At 42.5% G+C, this 23100-nt stretch overlaps 1 long non-coding RNA gene across 1 annotated transcript in view; it reads right to left on the bottom strand.

The window, feature by feature from the left end:
* LOC145510171 (uncharacterized) overlaps positions 1–23100 on the bottom strand; it is a 95216-nt gene that overhangs the window by 62550 nt on the left and 9566 nt on the right. The window lies entirely within an intron of this gene.

Genomic DNA, 23100 nt, shown 5'->3' on the forward strand with positions numbered 1-23100 from the left:
CAATGCCAGACACTTTAAAATCATTTGATTACCAACCATAGCAATCAATGGAGGAAAGAAAGTCTTTTTAATAAGTGGCCCTAGAACAACTAGATATCCATTTAAAGGAAAAAATATAGTAGCCTCAACTCATACTATACGCCATCCATAAAAACTAATTTAAAATAGATTATAAATCTAAACACAGAAGTTAAAACTGTAAATTTCCTGTAATAAAATAGGAAGATATCTTCATCTTCACAAGTTGTGGACAAAGCTTTTTAAACTAGGACACCAAAAAAAAAATAAAAAATAAAAAAATAAACTAGGACACCAAAAGTAATAACCGGTATAAAAATACTGATAAGGTAGACAGCATCAAAATTTTAAAAGTCTGTTCATCAAGTTCAACACTAAAAAAATATAGGAAGGCCATAGACATGAAAAAAGTTTCAAAGCAAATGTTTAACAATGACTTTTATCCAAAATATATAAAGTACCCCTAGAACTTAATAAAAAGACAGTCCGATTTTTTAAAGAGTGGAAAGGGCAAAATAAATAATAATTAAATGCAATGCAACTGGGAACCTAGACAGAATCCTGGAACAGAACAAGGACATTAGTAGGGAAACTAGTATATTTGAATAAAGCCTATAGTTTAGTTAACAGTATTGTGCCAATATTAATTTCCTAGTTTTGATAATTATCCTATGGTTACATGTGATGTTAGTATTAGGAGAAGCTAGTTGAGGCACATACAAGAACTCTATACTATTTTTTTCAGCTTTTCTGTAAGTCTAAAATTAGCTCAAAATAAAAAAGTTTTTTAAAATGAGTAAAAGATTTGAACAGACACTTCAAGAAAGAAGCTATGTTAAATAGACAATAGCACATGTAAAAGTTCTCAGGTCATTAGAAAAAGCAAAATAAAAACCAATTACAGTTCACAACCAATAGAATAGCCAAAATCAAAGAGACTGATAATACCAAATAGTGGCAAGGATACAGAGCAACTGTAAACACTCATACATGTTGGTGGGAGCATAAAATGGTTCAACCACTTTGGAGAAACGTCTGTAGTTTTTCATAAAACTAAACAAAGAGTTCGTGAAGATTATTGAAGTTTAACAGTATGCCTTATTATCCTGAATTTACTGGTCAGGAAATTGAGGCACACAAAACCAAAGTAACTTACGACAGACCTCAAAACTAATAAACTATGGAAACAAAATTTAAACTCAGTAGTGTGACCTCAGATTTGGCCACCATACCTTATGGCCTCAACATCAAAATTCTCAATGGGAGTTCATCCCAAATTGTCCTCCTGACCCACCTTGATCAGTTCTGGTGAAGAGATGCTTGGACAACGCTGTCCTTTGGGTGACTCTAAGCAGAAGACGACCTGAGAGACACCAGGACCAGGCAGGAACACTGGAGCCTAACAATGACCATGAACCTGGGTTCACTGGTGCCACACCATCTTTCAGGCTATCTCTCAGACTAAAGAGGACCAGAATAATGTTTGCTGATTCCAACTTAACTTGGAGCAAATGTGTAGCAATCTCCAAGTGACTTGGATACAACAGCTACTGACAGTGTTTGAAAACCCTGTGACTTGTCTCCAAAGAGCTCTGGCTTCTCAAATGAAAGAGACCCCAGTGGCTCTTCATGATCTCTTTCCTGGGAATTGTTGCATCTAATGAGTCCTACCCTAGATCTTCCTCAAATTAACTAGGATCAGACCTGCCCTAACAGGAGAATACAAGGTTGTGATTACTTCCCTCAAGGATGGTACATTGAGCCACAGGCAACAATTAACATAGAATAACCAACACAGGATTCTTTTAACTTTTTTCAAAACAAGATTAGGAGAAATTTTTTCAGTACAACCTTTGCAGTGGCTACTGTTCCTGTCAACCCAACATTCAATGCGCCTATCTTATTGTAACAGGCCACAGAGATGGTCTTGGGATTCTGGCTACACCAATCAGAATTAGAATCCTCCCCTGGGATCTTTTCCTTCTCTGATTACAAAGCCATACGGTAGAAGTTCAAAGCTAATATAGGTCATATTGCAGCTCCATTTGATAGTCCATTAGTGTGCCCTAGGAATGAAAGAAAACAAGAATGTCAGAGACAAGCAAAGACAGAAATAGAGGAAAACAGAGAGAGATCCCCAAGAGCCTTAGACTGACTCACTTCAAATAATTCTAAGGGTCAGATCCTGCCCTCTCCACAATTTGGCTCTGAGAGTCTATACAACCCCTTTTGGCTTAAACTAAGTTGAGTTGGATTTCTGTCACTTATACTCAAAGAGCTCTGTATGACCAATATAGTAGTATCACACTCCCACAGACATTCACAATCAACCTGTGAATACTGGAGGGGTGGAGGGATTAATTCTGATAGCATTTAAATTAGAAGTGGGCCTTGAAAGATGATTGAATTTAGATAAGTAAATTGACAAGGTGAGAACAATCCACATCAATTCGAGCAATGGCACCACAACTGTAACACAAATTAAAACTCAGCAGCTACCACAATGTCTGGTGAACAGAAAATTCTGGATGGGGGAAAGTGCTCATTAAGCATACATAATAAGTGAATGAAGGAATGAGTATAGACACACTGCCATAAAGAACCATGCTCACACACACGTGCATGCACGTGCATGTGTGTACACATAAATGAGAAAACTGACAGGGTTGTACAAAATACATGAAATAATCCACATGAAAGACAACACAAGCTGTTATTCTACTGGGGGGAGGCAAATGTTAAAATGAACAATTTTTTTATCAACATAGAAAATGAAGTCTAGTTCATTAAGGAATGAATAAAGAGCATGTGGTTCATATATACAATGAAATATTATTCAACCATAAAAATGAATGAAATTAGGTCATTTGTAGAGAAATGGATGGACCTAGAGACTGTTATACAGAGTGCAGTCAGAAAAACAAATAGTGTATATTAACTCATACATGTGGAATCTAGCAAAATGGTACAGATGATCTTATTTACAAAACAGAAATAGAGACACAGATGTAGAAAACAAACGTATGGACATCAAGGGGGAAAAGGAGGGGTGGGATGAATTGGGAGATTGGGATTGACATATATACACTATTGATACTAGATATAAAATATATAGCAAATGAGAAGCTGGAATCAGGATTGCTGGGAGAAATATCAATAACCTCACATATACAGATGACACCACCCTAATGGCAGAAAGTAAAGAGGAACTAAAGAGCCTCTTGATGAAGGTGAAAGACAATAGTGAAAAAGCTGGCTTAAAACTCAATATGCAAAAAACTAACATCATGGTATCTGGTCCCATCACTTCATGGCAAATAGATGGGGAAACAATGGAAACAGTGGCAGACTTTATTTTTGGGGGCTCCAAAATCACTGCAGATGGTGACTCCAGCTATGAAATTGAAAGATGCTTGCTCCTTGGAAGGAAAGCTATGAAAAACCTAGACAGCATATTAAAAAGCAAATCACTTTGCCGACAAAACTCTATCTAGTCAAAGCTATGGTTTTTCCAGTAGTCATGTATGGATATGAGAGTTGGACCATAAAGAAGGCTGAGCACTGAAGAATTGATGTTTTCAAACTGTGGTGCTGGAGAAGACTCTTGAGAGTCCCTTGGACTGCAAGAATATCAACCCAGTCAATCTTAAAGGAAATCAACCCTGAATATTCATCGGAAGAAATGATGCTGAAGTTGAAGCTCCAATACTTTGGCCACTTGATGTGAAGAGCCGACTCGTGGGAAAAGACCCTGATGTTGGGAAAGATTGAGGGCAGGAGGAGAAGGGGCCCACAAAGGATGAGATGGTTGGATGGCATCACTGACTCAATGGAGATGAGTTTGAGCAAAGTCGGGGAGATAGTGAAGGACAAGGAAGTCTGGTGTGCTGCAGTCCAAAGGATTTCAAAGAGTGGGACACAACTGAGAGACTGAACAACAACAAATGAGAACCTGCTGTGTAGCTCAGGGAACTCTACTCAATGTTCTGTAGTGGCCTAAATGGGAAGAAAATATAAAAAGAGGGATATATGTATACATACAGCTGATTCACTTTGCTATACAGCAGAAACTAACAAACTGTAAAGCAACTATATTCTAATAAAAATTATTCTTAAAAAAGAAAGAAAATAAAGCCTAGGAATGCCATCTTACAGAATCTTATGGAGAAATCCAGCATTCTTATATGTGAGTAATCTGTATGCCCACCCTCTCCAACCATTTTTATTTTTGCATAAATGGATGTGTGTGTGTTTGCTATGTCACTTCAGTCATGTCAGAATGTTTGCAAACCTATGGACTGTAGCCCTAAAGGCTCCTCAGTCCATAGGATTCTCCAGGCAAGCATACTGGAGTGGGTTGCCATGCCCTCCTCCAGGGGATCTTCCCAACCCAGGATGGAAACTTTGTCTCTTACATCTTCTGCATAGCAGGTGGATTCATTACCATTAGCACCACCTGGGAAGCCCAAATAAATGGATATTTTCACATCTAAAGAGGAAATAACAGAAGAGTTTTGAGCAGGTGGGAAACAGAATGACAAATATTTGATGAAGAGCTATCCACTCTGGAGGGTTGGTAGGTTAGTTAGCTTGAGAGGATACATGTGGATACTAGTTAGGAGGTGGGTGGGACAGTAATCTAGAACTATTAGGAATGAGACCATAGATGAAGGCAGGATATAACTGAAAGAAAAAAAAATTACCAATGTTATTGATTGACTGAGTTTGAAGGATAAATGAGAAGGCAGTGGGAATGACCTTGAGTCCCTATAGCTGAAAATTCCCACTTAAAATATCCCTATTTGTCTCAGTTACGTCTTCCAGATAAGAGAAATGGCAAATGGCATTCTATTCTGAAATTCTCCAAAATCAGCCAGTCTGAACCATGGTGCTAGAACTGTCACTGTGAAAGACTTTGTGTGGCCTTGTGTTCATAGAAGGGAGGATGGCTGAGAATTATTGTTTAGAGCTCCTTTGTGCTCCCCACAACCCAGCAGTAATTTATCATGTGTGCTCAGCTGCCAGCTGGTTTGTTTGTTTTCCATAGAAATCTTCTATCTGCTACACTGGACCAAAAACAGCCTCAAAAAAGTCCCTTCTGCAGGGCAAAACACATTCATGACCAACTAAATACCAGAATAAAAAAACAAAATGCCAAGGTGCTATAAGAAAAATATTCACCCTCTCTTGGACAATGTTCCCCGACTCTGACCCTGTGACCACTATTCCCTGTATCCATCCAATCTGGATTGTTTCCTGTGTCAGAAACCGCTGGGAGTCCACCCAGTCTCCATCTTCTCCCACCAAGCTGCCCTTCCCTACTAATGAAACACCTGTAGTCTAACTAAAAGATTATATTTCCCAGCTTCCCTTGGAGCTAATATACGTCAAAGAAACTGACTCTGATGTGGAGTGTGACATTTTTGTTCTTCTCTTTCTTAACTCCTGAAAGTCAGAGGAGAAGACAGGAGTTCCAGCAGCACCTTAGACCAAGAGATGACATGAGAAATGGCAACCACATGCTGATAAGATTGGTAGGGAGCACTGAAGACAGGGCTATTGCTGTAATAACTTTGGGCCACCTACCATTGGGTATCTATTACCAGACATGTCAGTTCATGGAATCTACCTCTTTTGAAAGGGCTGCTTCCTGGATTTGGAAACTGGATCTCAGAGAGGGTTAAGCAATTTGCCAAGAGGCTCACCTCCTTTCAGTGACTCAAACTCAGTTCCAGACTGTCCAAGGCTTTCTGCATCAGAAGGACTTGACAAAAGGTCCTAAAGGTAGCTTTCGCCTGCAGAGCACCATGGATCTGTTTCAGTTTAGTTCTCCTCTATCCTTATGCCCTGAGTTCCCTCTAGAGGGGGTTTATCACCATACCCAGGTGCTTCTCAACAAACTTCAAATGTCTCTTCTACCCTATGAGAAAGATAAATACACCTTACCACCAAGAGGCAAGAAGCTGTGAACAGTATTATAGATATATAGTTCTATGATCAAGCTTTAGAAACCAAGGCAGACCTTCTCCATCCACATCAGAAAAACAGGAATGCTGAACTGTCTGCTTGGAAGGGAGATGAAGAGATGACATCACTAGCCTGTCCCTTTGACAGGGCCCTGAGGGCCTCTCACTTGTCCTTAGAAAAAGCCACAGCAACAGCAAATTGATTGCCACACACCTGGTGATCTAGCCAAAAGCAAGGACTGCAGCCCAAGTTCCAAATACCAGACTCTGAAATCGTCATCCTCACTAAGGGAATACTTTCATCTTCAAACCTTTACTGTGTTGTTTTATACAAGGCATTCTCTGTACTTGTTGGTTGTGGTTATAAAACAATTATTCAGAGATCTTACATTTGTGTTTATTTTGTATTTCATACTTCTCCCCAATCCCATGTTTTTCTCTCCCCAAAATGTTCCATTAAAAAAAAAAAAATCTGTTGGAAGCGTATATGTTAAAAAGGAAGAGTGGGAGAGGGAGAAGAAAGAGGAGGAGGAGAAAGGAAAGGGTATTGAAAGAAAGAAACTTATAAACCATACCACCAAGAAATGGGAAGCTGTAAACAGTGTTATGTCTACACAGCTCTGTGACCTTTGAAAACTAAAAGCTCTTTGAGAGTGAAGATCAAGGTAAATGTGGTCTGGAGGAAATAATATTGGGCCCACATGAAATGTACGCCAAAAATAGCAGGCCTATGCTTCTTGCACTACTGTAAATGTGCTCTAGAAACATTCAGAAGTTCTCAGAATATAGAGTACTCTTGAGGGGGTTGGTACCAGCCCTTCTAAGGATTTTTACTTTCCTGGCTCAAAGGATGGTAATTCCTTAAGGGCAAAACAAATTTAGCTAGAAACCACCTGAGGGAAAATTCTGAGGTTCCTTCCTGTGGAAGGTCTATCTGGGTTAAAACTGCCCGGTGGGCAGAATGATGTGAGGAAAAACAAATTGAATCAGTGTGTAACCTGAAGATTATTTTTTAAGGGACTACCCTGGTGGTCCAGTGGTTAAGACTGAGCTTCCAATGCAGGGGCCAGGGTTCAGCCCCTCGTCAGGAAAGTAAGATCTCACATGCCATGTGGTGCAGCCAAAAAAGAGAAAAGACTGTTTTTTCAATCCTCGTTGGTTTACTCCTAAGATATTTTTGGAGTATCTGAGTTGTTGCAAGGCACTGTGGCTGGTACTACGGTACCACCATGAAAGGGCTGGGGCCATCCTCAGTCCTCTGAGACTGTTGGTGTTGAAATTTAACCAATTTCTACATCATGAAGTATAGAAATTTTACTCTGTCCCATGTATGACATAATCTTAAATATTTCCTCTACATACATTTAGAACCACATCAGACAGTGTTGTAATTTTTGCTTCAATCATCAAACATAATTGAGAAGACTCAGGAGTGGCCAGGCATACAGAGGGAGACTGAGAGGGGCTTTGCATGCTCATCACCATCCCAGGTTCCTACAAATTTATCTGCTAAAATGACATATTTTTGAAATACATAATTTTTGTGTGTGAACCTGTCATTGGGAAAAAATGATAAGGAAAACTATTATTAAAAATGCATTCAGAGGCTGGTCAAAGTGAGAAAATCAAAACCCAGCCCTGGGACCTGACTCAGCCAGGCCTCCAATCCTTACCTCACTCCCTCACTACTTCACACTTTACACAGCTATGGGGAAAGGATGGTGTTTCATGGTCCCACTCAGCCTGCAGGAAGGGCAGGAGACAAATAGCTTCCATTTCATAAAAGACAGATATTAGAAGTTTGAGGGTGGTTCGACCCTGAGTTCAGACATTAGGAAGCAGTCTCAGACCATAAATCTTTTCTTGGGGAATAGCTGTCACTGATCCCCAAGAACCTGACCTCTTCCTGCTGAAGTTCAGGGAGAGGGGTTCTGCTCTCTATCGCTTTCATAATGTTGATGAAAATGAGTAGCCGTGCAGCACTGTGTTCTTTCTCTATACTTCTAAATAGTCTTTAGCAGTAGGGAAGCCTAGGATACCCAGCTCTGTGAGTGTGGAGGTGGGGGAGCTGTCAGGATGACAGCTCTACCTTGTTCACTTTCTGCGCCAAAAGAAAAGCATCTCCCAGTGACCAGTCTTTGCTATCTCAATATTAACAAGCCTGCAAGCATTTCTTATGAATGATGCTGGGCTCCAGCCCTACTCCCATTTGTGCCAAGAACTGTAGAAGATCTGGGAATTTACCCTACTTGCAAGCTCTCAAACATCCTACCACAGTTTCATAGATGTGGGCAGAAGACACAAGATCCAATGATCAGAGATATAGAACTTTACCCCTCACTGCACAGCAAGCAGCACGAGCTCCATGCTCGAATTCTTTCCCTAAGCCACAGTCTTACGAGGGAGTGTAAAGCAGCCCAAGTGGATATCATGCATTAGGTTTACATCACAGCTAAGGCAGTGCAGTCATAGGAATCCCCTGGTCTTACAAAGGGGCTGCTAGCAAACCTGCCCAATCTCTGCCCAGATGGAGACATTTTTATTGCACTGGCCAGGAAAAAACACTGACCTCTGCCCCAGAGGAAGATACTATTTATATTCTCTAAGGCTGCTTCCTATGCAAATACCCTTGAAAACATAGCCCATAACAAGAGCTGTTACAAGACAAGCGTAAATGCAAAGAACCAATGAAGAACTCTCTCCCAACAATCCTTTGCATACTCTCTCATGACACCATATTAGTTTGCTTCCTAATCTTAATTTCAGTTTGAAAGTAAAACTCACTCTGATTATGTGATGAATGTCTGTCTCTTCAAAAAAACCGCAAGATAATGAAAGCTGTGACTTGCTGTTTTCCTTCCATCAAGCCTAGCTCCTGGTTTAAGTCCAGCACAGTGTACATACTCAATGGATCAATGGGTAGCCTAACTAGAGGCAACTGGCAAAATGCAAATGCCCAGTTTCACATTAGCCTGTAACATAAAGGTAGAGGGGCTTTAAGTATGGATGTGGAACTTGCCTCATTACCTGGCAAAGTCTGCACAATCCTGGCTTTCTCCCTTGCTTTTTGATGTTCTCTCCATCGATGTATCAAAGCACAAAACAATCTTTTTGAGGGTTATATTGGAAACTTATTCATCTCTAATTTGAGCAAACCTTCATCTAATTAAACAACTTAGGTTTAATATGCTAATACAGAGGACAGTTTTTAAAAAAGCATAATTACAAAGGGACTTCAAGAGGATAATTACAAAGGAGAAATGTTCAATCTGAATAAAATTTCTATTTTGTTTAATTACTGAAACCCACTCCTAATGAGGGTCTGTGATCATCTGTATTTAAGTATTGTATGCCACGAGGGTCTCTTCAAGGCATCAGAGAAAATAGGACTGAGTTATTGGTGAGGCATTGTCTCCATTGCTTATTCAGGCATGCAAATTCTGGGGCTTCTAGGCTGCAAGGCATAACCTAATCCTGAACTAGGGTCCCTGAGGAGACTGGCCCGACCCCCCGACCACTGCAGTCAACAACACAACTGCCCTGCCTTGTTTCTATAAACTGAGCTAATTCCCAGTCTTCTGGCTGCAGAGTTTTTCTACTCAGTCCCCAAAGACCACACCAGACTGGGTACTGGGGAAATGAACTTTCCGGCAAGCCTGACTCGGTGCTATATGTCAATATTTCTCAAAGTATCATCTGATCCTTGGACTGACCTGATGGCTCTAAACACATGTAAAAAAAAGACAAGTTAATTGTTTGGATCTCAGATTGACGCTCAACTCAAGAAACTTCCAGTATTGACTGCATCAAAGAGGTCCTTTCTCTGACATAAATTGTAGCAATATCTTTTTCAGTCCGTCTCCCAGAATAATGGAAATATACACAAAAATAAACAAATGGAACCTACTTAAACTCAAAAGCTTTTGCACAGCAAAGGAAACAATAAATAAAATGAAGAGATGACCCACAGATTGTGAGAAAATATTTGCAAACGATGTGACAGACAAGGGATTAAGTCTCCAAAATTTACAAACAGCTCAGCTCATGATGTTTAACAGCATCAAAGCAAACAACCCAATCAAAAAATGGGCAAGAGACACAGATAGACATTTCTCCAAAGAAGACATACAGATGGCCAAGAAGCACACGAAAAGATGTTCAACATTGCTAATTATTGGAGAAATGTAAATCAAAACTACAATGAGATATAACCTAACACTGGTCAGAATGGCTACCATCAAAAAATCAACAAGCAATAAATGCTGGAGAGGACGTGGAGAGAAGGGAACCCTCCTACACTGTTGGTGAGAATGTAAATTGGTACAGCTACTATGGAGATCTAGAACTACAGCTCCCATATGACCCTGCAGTCCCACTCCTGGGCATGTATCTGGAGAAAAACATGATCCAAAAGGATGCATGCACCCCAGTGTTCACTGTTGCACAATTTACAGTAGCCAAGACATGGAAGCAATCTAAATGTCCATCAACAAAGAAATGGATACAGAAGATGTGGTACATATATACAATGGAATATTACTCAGCCATTAAAAAGAATGAAATAATGCCATTTGCAGCAACATAGCTGGACCCAGAGATTGTCATATTGAGTGAAGTAAGACAGATAAGGAAAAATATTGTATGACATCCCTTATATGTGGAATCTAAAAAGAAATGATACAAACTTACAAAACACACAGAGACTCACAGACTTAGAGAATGAACTTATGGTTGTCAGCAGGGAAGGAAGAGGGGAAGGGATAGCTAGGAAGTTTGGGATGGATTTGTGCTGAACTGCTATATTTGAAATGGATAACCCATAAGGACCTACTGTATAGCACAGGCAACTGTGGTCAATGTTATATGGAGCCTGGATGGGAGGGGAGTTTGGGGGAGAATGGGAGAATGGATACATGTATATGAATGGTTGAGACTCCTCTGTTCATCTGAAACTATCACAACGTTGTTAACTGGGCTTTCCTGGTGGCTCAGATAGTAAAGAATCCACTTGCAATACAGGAGGCCCAGGTTTGATCCCTGGGTTGGAAAAATCCCTTGGGGAAGGGAGCAGCTACCCGCTCTAGTATTCTTGCCTGGAGAATCCCATGGACAGAGTAGCCTGGCAGGCTACAGTCCATAGGGTCACAAAGAGTCAGACATGACTGAGCACACACAGAAGATGCCCCAAGGCAGCCACCCCTGTCCCAACCACTCCACACTGATGAGCAGAATCAAGCTGCCTGCAGTCCCCTGGTGTGGCCCCAGACAACAGCGCAGGACAAGAAGCACAGATGGGATGGGCCAACAGCGCCTATTCACAGCACATCCACCACACTCTCCTCTTAGGACATGGAACCAACTGCCAGACAGATACAGCTCCAGGAGGAAGCAGAGGAAAGGTCCTGATAAGGACCAGTGGAATCAGTATGACTCTGGCTTCACAGAGATTCTGAAAATACACTCTTTTTACTTCTGTGCAGTAAGATTCCCTGACACAGCTTTTCTTTAATTCCACTGTCATTCAAACCACCAGCTTAAAACTTAGGCTTAGAAAGGAAAAAGTCCTTAGGTTTCCTTCCCTATCTTGCTTCCTGCAGGGTCTCCTTTTCAGATGAGCACTCATGAAGACCTGCACCGGTGAGCTAGAGGCCAGAGATTTCAAAGTCAGAAAACACTGGTTTCAAACTGACTGTGCTTATTTCTATTTATGCGACCTAAAGCAAGCCACTTTACCTTTCCGAGCCTCCATTTCCCCTTCTGTAAGATGGGAATGACTCATAGGTTTGCCATGAAAATTCACTGGAATAATGCATGTGAAGAAACTTAGCCAACACCTTGCTGACACACAGCAAATGTGATGTTTATGCACACACAGGCACATGTGCACATACACAACACTCATGCTCACTCCGTAAGTCCCTTTCATTTGATTATGTGACCACCAAGCTGGTTCATTCAGACCTATTCATGCCCCTCTTGGATTAGTGTCTCAGACTCCCAAGACACTGGAGAGAGAGCAGGCAAATTTGAGCCCCAGAGTGTGTGTGTGCATGCTAAGTCACTTCAGTCGTGTCCGACTCTTTACGACCCTATGGACTGTAGCCTGCCAGGCTCCTCTGTCCATGGAGATTCTCCAGGCAAAAATACTGGAGTGAGTTGCCATGCCCTCTTCCAGGGGATCTTCCTGACCCAGGGCTCAAACTTGCATCTCTTACATCTCCTGCATTGGCAGGCAGGTTCTTTACCACTAGTACTACCTGGGAAGCCGATGAGATCCCGCAGAACTGTACTTTTTCTTTCTCACACAGAACTAGGCTAAGGTGATAAGACTGACTGTCTAACCAACAGGCCAGAGCTGATGAACCCAGGTGAAGAACTCCCTTCCTCCTGGAGGAAGAAATGGCAATCCACTCCAGTATTCTTGCCTGGAAAATCCCATGGATGGAGGAGCCTGGCAGGCTATAGTCCATGGGGTTGCAAAGAGTCAGATATGACTAAGTGACTTCACTTTCACTTTCTTATCATGTCTATACTCTACCCAGTTTCCCCTCAATGGTAACACCTCACAAATCATAATACAGTATCACAGCGAGGGTGTTGCCATTAAGGATAGATGATCTCTCCATCCCCACAAGGATATCTCAAGTCGCCATTTTATAGCCACATCTACCTCCCTCACCACCACCCCGCCCCCCGCATCCTCTCCTTAAACCCTGGAAACCATTAATCTGTTACCCATTTCTATAATTCTGTCATTTCAAGAATGTTATATACACGGAAGCAAATAGTATATAACCTGTAAGAATGACTTTTCTCACTCAACAAAATTCTCTAGAGATTTATATAAATTGTTACACATATCAATAGCTCACTCTTTTGGTGCTGAGTAATATTCCATTATAAACATGTCCCTCTTCTTGTTCAACCAACCAATCAGCTACTGAAGGACAGATGGATTATTTCTAGAGACTATCATGAATATAGCTACCACTTACATTTATGTAGAGAGTTTTATGTGAACCCAAATTATAATTTCTCTGAGATAAATACACAAGTGTCACTGCTAGGTTGTACAGTAATTATATATTTAATTGCATTAAAAATTACCAAACAGTTTTCCAGGGTGGTCACACCATTTTATATTTCCATCAGCACTAATTCAGCAATGCATTAGTGACCCAGTTTATCTGCATACTCATCAGTGACTACTTTTTATCTTAGCCACTATGAGAGGTATGTAGTAATATACCACTATGGTTTTAATTGGCATTTCTCTAATGGCTGATGACATTGAACATCCTTTCACATGCTCGCTGCCATCTGCATATCTTCTCTGGTGAAATGTCTATTCATGTCTTTTGCTCATTTTCTAAATGGATTGTTTGGGGCTTTTTACTGCATATAGTTTTTTATTAAGTAATTTGAGTTAAGTGTAGTGAACACCTTGAATGGTTTCTCTGAGTAGGATCATTATGTATGCCATCAAACACACCAGTATACATACATACATACACACACACACACAAATGCACACTCACAATCAAAAATGTGTCTATAAATAAATCAATGAGCCTTCTTTTCTTGTAAGGATCTTAAATGAGTTCAGAGCGGTTACCAAAACATATACTGCCCAAGGTTCTTAAGCTATTGTAAACTTGGATCTCTCAGTGAATCTGATGAATATAAAAGATCCTCTCTCCACAAAAACACACGTCCATACAGAATTTGCCTCCAATTTTATGAGATTCCTGGGTTGATGAAGACAGCAATGAACCCTGGGTGAAGAAAACCTAATTTAGCAGAATGCCTAAGTGGTTGACTGAAAGTAGCTTTGAAGAACTCCATGCTCACTTGGAAATTATAGCTTCAGAGCAGGTTTAAGACTTCCAGCAGTGGATGTCAATCTCTGAAAGTCAAAATCACACTCAGATGCCTGGGCCCACCTCCAGGTCTGACCCATGAAGTCTGTCAGGGAACCTGGAAGTCTGTATTTCACACAGCTCACAGGCAAGGACTGAGAAGCCCAGGTGGAGTCAACAACCTCAGCATCCATCCTCCTTCACTAACAGGCAAAATGCCTACCTTATTTAAAGTACCGGGGGAAGGAGACTATACAATCTTCAGAGTGTAATTCCCTCCGCAGTGAAAAAGGAATTTTCCCTTTAGACTCTGACCTAAATATGCCCAGGAGTCCCTTCTCTCCTATTCTCAGGACAAATGCATCTTTAAAGCACCACCAAGGAAACTTCCAAATCCTTAAGACTGTTATGGAGGCAGCTCTCCAGGTTTCTCTATCCGGAATCAAATCCCTGCAGGATGCTTTCAGCTTTTCCCCATCATGTTCCCTTTACACAGTGAGCATTTTGGTTTCTCTCCTCCATGTCCTATCCTGTAATAATCCTGTCTGCTGGTTAGAAGCTGCACATATCAGTGAGGTGCGATGTTTACTTATACAGACCAGTGGAGTGGTCTGTGCAGGTAGGTCCTACCTAGCTGCACAGATGAATGGCATGTGCTGTTCACCTGTACAAATCAGTGAGATGGGCCGTCCACATGTACAGATCAATGGGGTGTGCTAACTGACCTGTCCAGAGCACTGAAGTGTGCTGGTTTACCTGCAGAGATTAGCAGGTGCCCTGGTTTTCCCTGCACAGAGCAGTGGGTGCACTGGCTTAGCATCTACAGTCATTAGGAAGTTCTAAAGGCCAAATCCCAGCTAGCCTCATATTCCAGTTTTGCCCTTAACTAGTTGAGAATCCTTGGGTATGTTTCTTAACCTCTCTGAACCCAGTTTCTTTATGTGTTAAATGAGAACAATAAAATACCACCACCCTCACACAGAAGGTGAGGAGATTGGCTGAGACAATACATGTAGTTAGGTCCCTGGCACGAAAGGGCTATTTCGTAACCATTCACTCCCCTTCTTTTCCATGGATATTGACTTAATGGTGTTGTTCCACCTGGAGTGAGGTTGCCCTACTGAGCTCTGGGTAGGTTAACCTTCCCCTTGGCCTCTTTCCCCACAAAGAGACTTTCTGCATTACTCACGCCTTCTTACTTCCCCAATGCCACAGAGTCCCTGCAGTGCAACACTGGGCCCTCCTCTTCCATCGTGGTGAGCTCCATACCCCCATGGCACAGGTCAGGAGCAATTTGGCATCTTGGCCTTCTGTTAATGAATTTTCCAGCTGAACAAAGAACAAAGGCTCCAGAGTTGGGCAACAAGGTGGTGGTGTACTTACAGCTTAATCATGCCACTCCCAACTGGCAACATCTGCTGCCACCCCTTTGGCACAAGGGAGTTATTTCCCCTAACAGAGCCCAAAGTAGAATTTTGAAACAACAGAGCCAGACTGCTCCAGAAAGCAGAGATGACTCATGCAAGCAGATCCCCCAAGGGACCCCAAGAAGCTCCAGCCACCCATTCATGTGTTATGCCCTCCTCTGGCAATATTCTCCTCAACCTAAATGCACAATAAGGTTTCCTCTCCTCTACTCGCGTGGAGAGCTTTCTCCAGCTGAGTACAAGGCCTCCTCCACACTCCCTAACCGCTGTGATATCTCTCACATGACAAACCCCTGAAGGTGGCTTGAGTGCCTCAAGGCTTGGACTCTGGTACCTGCCTGCCTGAGTCAAACCAAGCTCTGCCCCTTTCTAGCCAGGTGACTTAGGAAAAAAACACTTAACCTTCTCGTGCCTCCGTTTCCTCACCTCTACAGTGATGAGAGTAATGAAATGAGAGTAATACCTACCTCACAGATTTTTTTCTCAGGATGAAGCGGCTAATGAGGTGAAGCACTTAGAAGAGCCCCAGCATCTAATAAAGCACCACATGCATGCTTGCATGCTAAGTCACTTCAATCGTGTCCGACTCTATGATCCTATGACTGTAACCCACCAGGCTCCTCTTTCCATGGGATTCTCCAGGCAAGAATACTGGAGTGGGTTGCCATGTTCTTCTCCAGAGGATCCCTTCTCCAAGGGATCTTCCTGACCTGGGGATCAGCCCACATCTCTTAAATCTCCTGAACTGGCAGACGGGTTCTTTACCACTGGTACCACCTGAGAAGTCCCGCCACTTGCATACTAGTGGTTTACTACTGCTGTTGTTGTTCAGTCTCTCAAAATCATGTCCGACTCTGCAACTCCATGGACTGCAGCATGCCAGGTTTCCCTATCCTTCACCATCTCCCTTGCTCAAACTCATGTCCATTGAGTCAGTGATGCCATCCAACCATCTCATTCTCTGTGCCCCCCTTCTCCTCCTGCCCTCCATCTTTGCCACCATCAGGATCTTTTCTAATGAGTCTTTGCTGTTTACTACTACAGTATGTTATTACCAGGAACTTGATGCCATAAAAGGGTCCGTGATGAGAAGAGCAGTCCCTGGACCAGGCTGCAGCTGCCGTTTCAGGTTCATCTAATTCCAGGCCAGCCATTCTGAAGATTCTGGGAAAATTATTTCCTCTCGCCACCCACCTAATCCAAGGAATCTATCTTCAGTTAGAGGAGAGCTTACGGGCAGAAAATCATTTCTGCAGAGCCAGCTAGCCCTTATCTACATCCTGCTCCCGAGTGAGTCAAAGACCCAAAGGCAGTAACGATTCTCTTCGCTCAGTTCCACTGAATATCCTAGGTCCTGCCTTGGTATTTTCCCAGGAACTGGGGCTAGTATATCCCTGCCCAGAGCAATCACCCACTCTAGGCATTTCTTTATCTGCTGCTACCCTCTCCATTTTGCTGCCTGCCAATAGAGCAGAAAAATTACAAGCTCTGGAGTGAGAGCGCGCCGAGCTTCAAATGCTGATGGTGTTGCTTCTCTGTGCCTCAGTCTCCTTCTCTGTAAAATGCATATAAACAATAGTCCCTACATCATGCATTCATTACAGAAACTAAATGAAACATTGTATGCAAACACTGCAGGTAAAGCACAGTGCCTGGCACACTAGTGGATACATGGCTCATGCTGGCTGTTTTTAAATTCTTTCCTCCAACATTTCTCAGTCCCATCTACACAGAAGCACCTAGATTTTTATGCCAATAGGAGGCAGGATCAATCATACCCCATATGTACTCCACCAAAACACACACACACACACACACACACACACACACACACACACTCCACTGCCCAGGACAGCCTGTGGACCAGTTGAACAGCAGGATGACCCCACAGAGAAATAACACTGAAGAAGGTGCTCAGGGAACCCAGACCTCCTCCTTCCTCTGCTCCTGACTGTTTGGAGCCGGTGTTTCTGGGGCTGTGGAGGGGGAGGTGGTCCCTTGCTGATGGGCTCTCATGATAGGGGCTATATCTCATGTACCCTTCGCAGGAGTGCACAGTGCACTGTGCCTTAGATCAGCTGTTGTTTTCCGATTTCTTCAGTGCCCACCTGCTGTCTAAGCTAATTTAATAGCCTCCACACCCCTGGGGAGCCGGATGTTCACAGGAATGAGGAGGCGGCTCAGAGACAACCCAAGTGAGGAAAGTTAGCACAGATACAGCCATACGTTCAGGCATTAAATAAAATAAGCACATAGATTACAAACCCTGGAGATACTTCTGCTAACATCCGATTAGCAAACATGCCCCTGTAGGGAAAATCTGCCTTTCCGTGCTTTCCTGTAAAGCAATCCATAACATTAGTGAGGAAATTCAAGGCACTGCTCTCTGTGTGCCTGTGGCCTGAGCTCTGTGTTCCTGACTGGGAATTGGAGGGTATAGGAGGGGTGTGTGTGTGTGTGTGCACGCACACGCGTGTGCATGCTTACATGCGCACACATGTTCCTGTTGAGTGGAAGATGCTGATGGGCAGTAGAAATAAAAGATGCATGAAAAACTGTAATTCTACTTTGTAAGCTATGCAGCATCCTCCAGCACTAGTACCTCTTTCTACCACCCACCCATGGAGATATTTATCACATGAATATCCAGGAGCCTATCTCTGGGATATAAAATAGATGATGTGGAGGAAATTTTAAATGGCTGGTCTGGCCATAAAAAATCCTTCCTGCCACTGACGTGAGATTCATGATCATTCCAATTGTCTTCCTTGGGGCAAATATGCATCAGTCTGAGGCTCCATTTTATATTTCCTTGTGACTTTTCTCAAGTCCTTTAGATAAGTATATTAAGCTCAGTTGTCTATGATGTGTCTCAGTGGGGCCCCTCTTCTTCTGTCTGAGAGGAACCTTAAATCTAGCTCCTCTGCTCAGCTATTTCTTCCTCCCTGGATCCTATGGCAGTGGCTATCTCTCCACCTCTTTGGGCCACTTGCTGACATGGCTTATTTGACTCTTCTTCTGTACGTGCTTCATCTCACCACTCAGACTGTGAGTTCACGGAAAGCAAAGGCGATGCTGTGAACCACTCTCCCTTAGCATCAGCACAGGCCAGGACACCGTGCTGATGCTCAGTGAATCCAGTGTCCAGTGCAATGACTAGCTCCTGTTACTCTTGTCCTGGTGCTTTTATTTCTAGAAAAATCATTAACAATCCTCTGTATTAGGGAGTTGAAAATGTATCTCTCATCTTAACACAGTGCCCTCCCTTTCCAAGATACCTCAGTGACCAACCCATCCACCCAGTCATCCCCATCAGAAGCCAGCTGTCACCCTTGAGGCCTCCTGATAACTCAGAAGAATAGCCTAGGTTATACTATCCGTCATGGATGAGAAGGGTGCTGATACATATTTCATTTAAGAAGTCTAACTACAGCCCATGGGGCATAATTAGCCACAAGTCCCTACCTAACTGCAAGAGGACAGGAGAATGCAGCCACCAGAGAGAATTTTCAGTGACCACCATTTGCTCAACATGTTTGTTATATGTCCCTCCACTCCCAACTCCCCATCCCTGACAAGTCTGTCATCAGTGCCTACCCACTGTATCTTGCCTCTTTTAGAAAATATGACTGTTTCTCCCCATCCTCAAAGACATTGCTTATTTCAAGCCCTCATCATCATTGCCTTCAGTGTGGACCTCAGCTGTAAGCTCCTCTCTTTACAGCAGACACAGTCATCTTTTTGTGTCTAATGATGTCAGCCCCCCACTTAAAATATCTCAACAAAGCCCTTTACATACAGAATTCCTCTCTTAGCAAGGAGATCAAACCAGTCTATCCTGAGGGAAATCAACCCTGAATATTTCACTGGAAGGACTGATGCTGTTGCTGAAGCTCTAATACTTTGGTCACCAGATGCAAAGAGCTGACTCATTGGGAAAGACTCTGATGCTGGGAAAGATTGAGGGCAGGAGGAGAAGGGGATGACAGAGGATGAGATAGTTGGAAGGCATCACAGACTCACTGGACATGAGTTTAAGCAAACTCCAGGAGACAGTGAAGGACAGAGGTGCCTGGTGTCCTGCAATTCATGGGGTCACAAAGAGTCAGACATGACTTAGTGACTGAACAACAATTTCTCATAGCATGACCCATATGCTCACCTCACAGCAGCTCTGCCTACCTGTCCAATCTCATCTCACAAAGGTCAAGAGGAGGCTGAAATTCAGCCCAACACATTTGCCAAGCCTTGATCTCTGGTGATTGGCTGCATTTTTTGGAGAAGGGGGTGCCCATCTCTCCCTAGGCAACTTTTTCTAATTCAGACAAACATACTATGCTTCCCAGGCTACATTTGTTTTTTTTATTATTATTATTCCACACAAAGTCTGTATTGGCTAGTGATATAAACCACTAATAGTTCACCAAATTTAGCAATCCATTTCTCACCTCCAGGCACTGACACATGCTACCACTCTGCCAGCAACGCCCACCCCATCTCATACTCCTACTGACCTGCTATGTCTCTTAATCCTTAAGAACCCTTCTCAGACACAACCTCAGATAGTTCCAATTAGAAGTAATCATTTCCTCCTTGTCTCAATTTGCATTCCTCTAAGAGAAAGCCCTGAAACAAGGATTGGGCACCTGGGATGATCCCAGGAAGTACAAGTAGAGAAATGACGAAAGTGAGGCAATTAAATGAGAAAACCCCATAAAATACGTTAATGGATTGGTTATTGCTGTTGACAACTGGGGAGCTCATTCCCCAGCTCATTCCCACTGGGGAGCCTTTGAGGAACCATGAAAAATAGCTCACCAAGAAACACAGAAGCTGAAGTATTTAACCTTTGACTCCTGCTCCACGTTGCTTGAGGGTTGTCCTTGGATGAGAACACAAAGTCTACAACACTTTTTGGCTCTCCTGAATGGGTTGAGTAAGTTCCATGTTACTGGACAACGTCATCAAGTAAAGATGCAGGCATGTAAGGTGGCTCTTGGTTCTTTTACCTCGGGCAATCAGCTCCGCACTCTGAATTATCCTTCCTTTCCCATCAGAAATGGCTTGAGTTTACAGTTGAGTGGTCTTTTCAGCCTGCTCCTTGCCTGAAGTTTAATGACTCAGAGTCTTCATTTTGAACTAAGTCTTTTCATTTCAGTTCAAGTTAATGCAATTCCTTTAAAAATGTATGTTTCTTATGTATCAAATTATCTTCCACTCTACAGAGCAAATGACATATCCACACTTCCTTCTGAGATAATTCCTTTTCTATCTTGTGCCAAGTGAACATTAGACCCTGAAGAGTCTCAGAAGCTCTGTTTTCAAATGAAGAACAAAGAACATCTAATAGGCACATCAGGATTCTAAGAAGTCTTGTTTACCCGAGGTCTATAAAACACACAATTAAGTAATTATTTTTACCCTAAGACAATGTTTTATGTCCCTAAGTTGTTCCTTGCCCTGAGATCACTTCTTACTTTGAAGTCTTTTTGCTGGATTTTAGCCTTCTTTTCTTCTAAATTCCACTTGAAGACCTAACAGCTCCTTTTTAAGCTCATCTCTTACTATCTCTGGCTTACACATTGTGAAAAGAAACCAGTTGGCACTTTCAATTATCTTCCTGAAAATCTCCTTACCCAAATCTACCAGTTTAGTAGGTTTATTTTCTATTTTTCACATGACTGCAGATAGCAGTGTTCTCAAACTTCTCACCACTACACACTATAGGTTGGTTTTCTTTTCTCCATCCTCTAATATCAACTCCCTGCTATCCTTCAAGCCTTTACTACTAGTCTCCTTGAGATCCTCAAGCCTCTGCCAGTCTCAAAACCAATATCATGCAAACGACATGGAATAAAGGATTGATTACACAGAGGAGACCTTACACAACTGCAGGAGAAATTAGTGAAGTATGAGTCCAGGAGAGGATGGCTGGAGGATCAGAGAAACATCATTAATAGAGATCACAAAAAAGAGAATAGTGAAGAAGTCTGCACAGGGCTGTTGGCTCTATTATCTGGGGGGTGGAGATGAAGTTGCTATGTATAGGTCAGCAGGGCTAGCAGTTAGAAAAGCTGGCTATGAAGGGGGGAGAGAAGAGGAAAGGACAAACTTGAACCCACAGGTCCAACTAAACCCATATGTGTGTCTCATCTCCTCTACCTCAAAGACTCAATTCCCTCAACACAAAGATGCACACATACCTGGTTCAAGAGGCAGAAGGCAAGATTCTATGGGAGCTGGAGGATATGAAAACTCAGCTGTCACCCCATGCCAGCAGGTGAGTGGAAGATCGGTGACGACCTGCATGAGCACCTGGGGCTCTGCCTGGACCTCTCGAGCACACCTGCTGCTGTTTTGATTCTACCTTTCAATCCTCATATAGATTTTTCTTATAGTTCACCCTAACCCACAACCATGCCAGGAAGGAAATACAGGAACCATAGATCCAGTTTAGCTGAATTGACAAAGAATAAAATTACCACAAAGTCTCTTAGCTCATGGTTCCTGTCTAAAAGAAATACTTAATAAAGCTAAATATTTATTCATATTCTTATCACCCAGCCCAAAGCTTAACACATAGCCATGACTTGTCTTTTAAAACAGTGGTCCCCAATCTTTCAGGCATCAAGGACCAGTTTTGTGGAGACAATTTTTCCACAGATGGAAGCGGGTAAGAGGGAATGTTCAGGTGGTAATGCTGGCAATGGGGTGATGGTGCAGGTGGCAATGTGAGTGACGGTTCAGTGGATAATGCAAGCTATGGTGAGTGATGGGCAGTGGTAGATGAAGCTTTGCTCTATCTCCCACTGCTCACCTCCTGTTGTGTGGCCCAGTTTCAGGGATTGGGGACCCCTGCTCTAAAATATTTCCCCCAACTCAAATTGTCTTTCTTTTCATAAAGAAACAAGAATCTTCTGAACCACCCTAATATTTGGTTAATTTCCCTCTCTGTGGGATAGTTCATTGCTTAGCACTAAAGCCTGCTATATACTACTTAACTCCAGAAGACAGCAGCATTAAAATTCATTCAGACTTAGTAGTAAGAAGAAAGATGATCTCAAGGTGTTACCATTTTCAATGGAGCCTGAGTGAGAGGGCAGGGTCCAAGCTTGAACACTTTCTCCTCATTAGCACTTCAGTTCCTGCACTCAGCTCGGAGCCCCACCTCGATGACCCTGCCCAGACAAGGGGAACTGAGTGATGAGGTGATAATGAGGAGAAAATGTCCTGCCCTGTTCTGGGTCTGGCTAGTACAAAGCCGGACCACAGGGATGAGATTGTACCTGGCTCTTTTAAGATCTTCCCTCATTTGGGAAGCAGCATGATGAAAATTCATCATCATAATGAAGAAGAGGCTGCAGCAACAATGACCAAAGTGAAGAGTGTAGGTAAAAATGTACTGGCCTGGGCTCACAGGATAAACTCAGATTCTTTTTCTTAAATATTTTTTAACTTTCAATTTTATATTGGATTCTACCCAATTAACAATGTTGTGATGGTTTCGGGGGACAGCAAAGGGACTCAACAATACATATACATGTATTCATTCTCCCTCAAACTTCTCTCCCATCCAGGCTGCCACATTACATTGAGCAGGTTCCCTGCGCTATACAGTGGGACTGTGTTAATTATCCATGTTAAAGATAGCAGCATATACATGTCGATCCCAAACTCCCTAACTATCTCTCCTCTGATTTTCACCCCCTGGTGACCATAACTAAATGTGGGTTCTTATTATGATGTCTTTAGTTTTATTTTAAAATTGGTATAAGTCTTCTAGCATTGCTTTCTGCTACTTAACAACACTGGCTTCACGATTCTATTAAT

Source organism: Giraffa tippelskirchi, chromosome 1 (genome assembly GCF_054371585.1).
Source record: "Giraffa tippelskirchi isolate mGirTip1 chromosome 1, T2T-mGirTip1v1.2.pri, whole genome shotgun sequence".
Classification (NCBI taxonomy): Eukaryota; Metazoa; Chordata; class Mammalia; order Artiodactyla; family Giraffidae; genus Giraffa; species Giraffa tippelskirchi.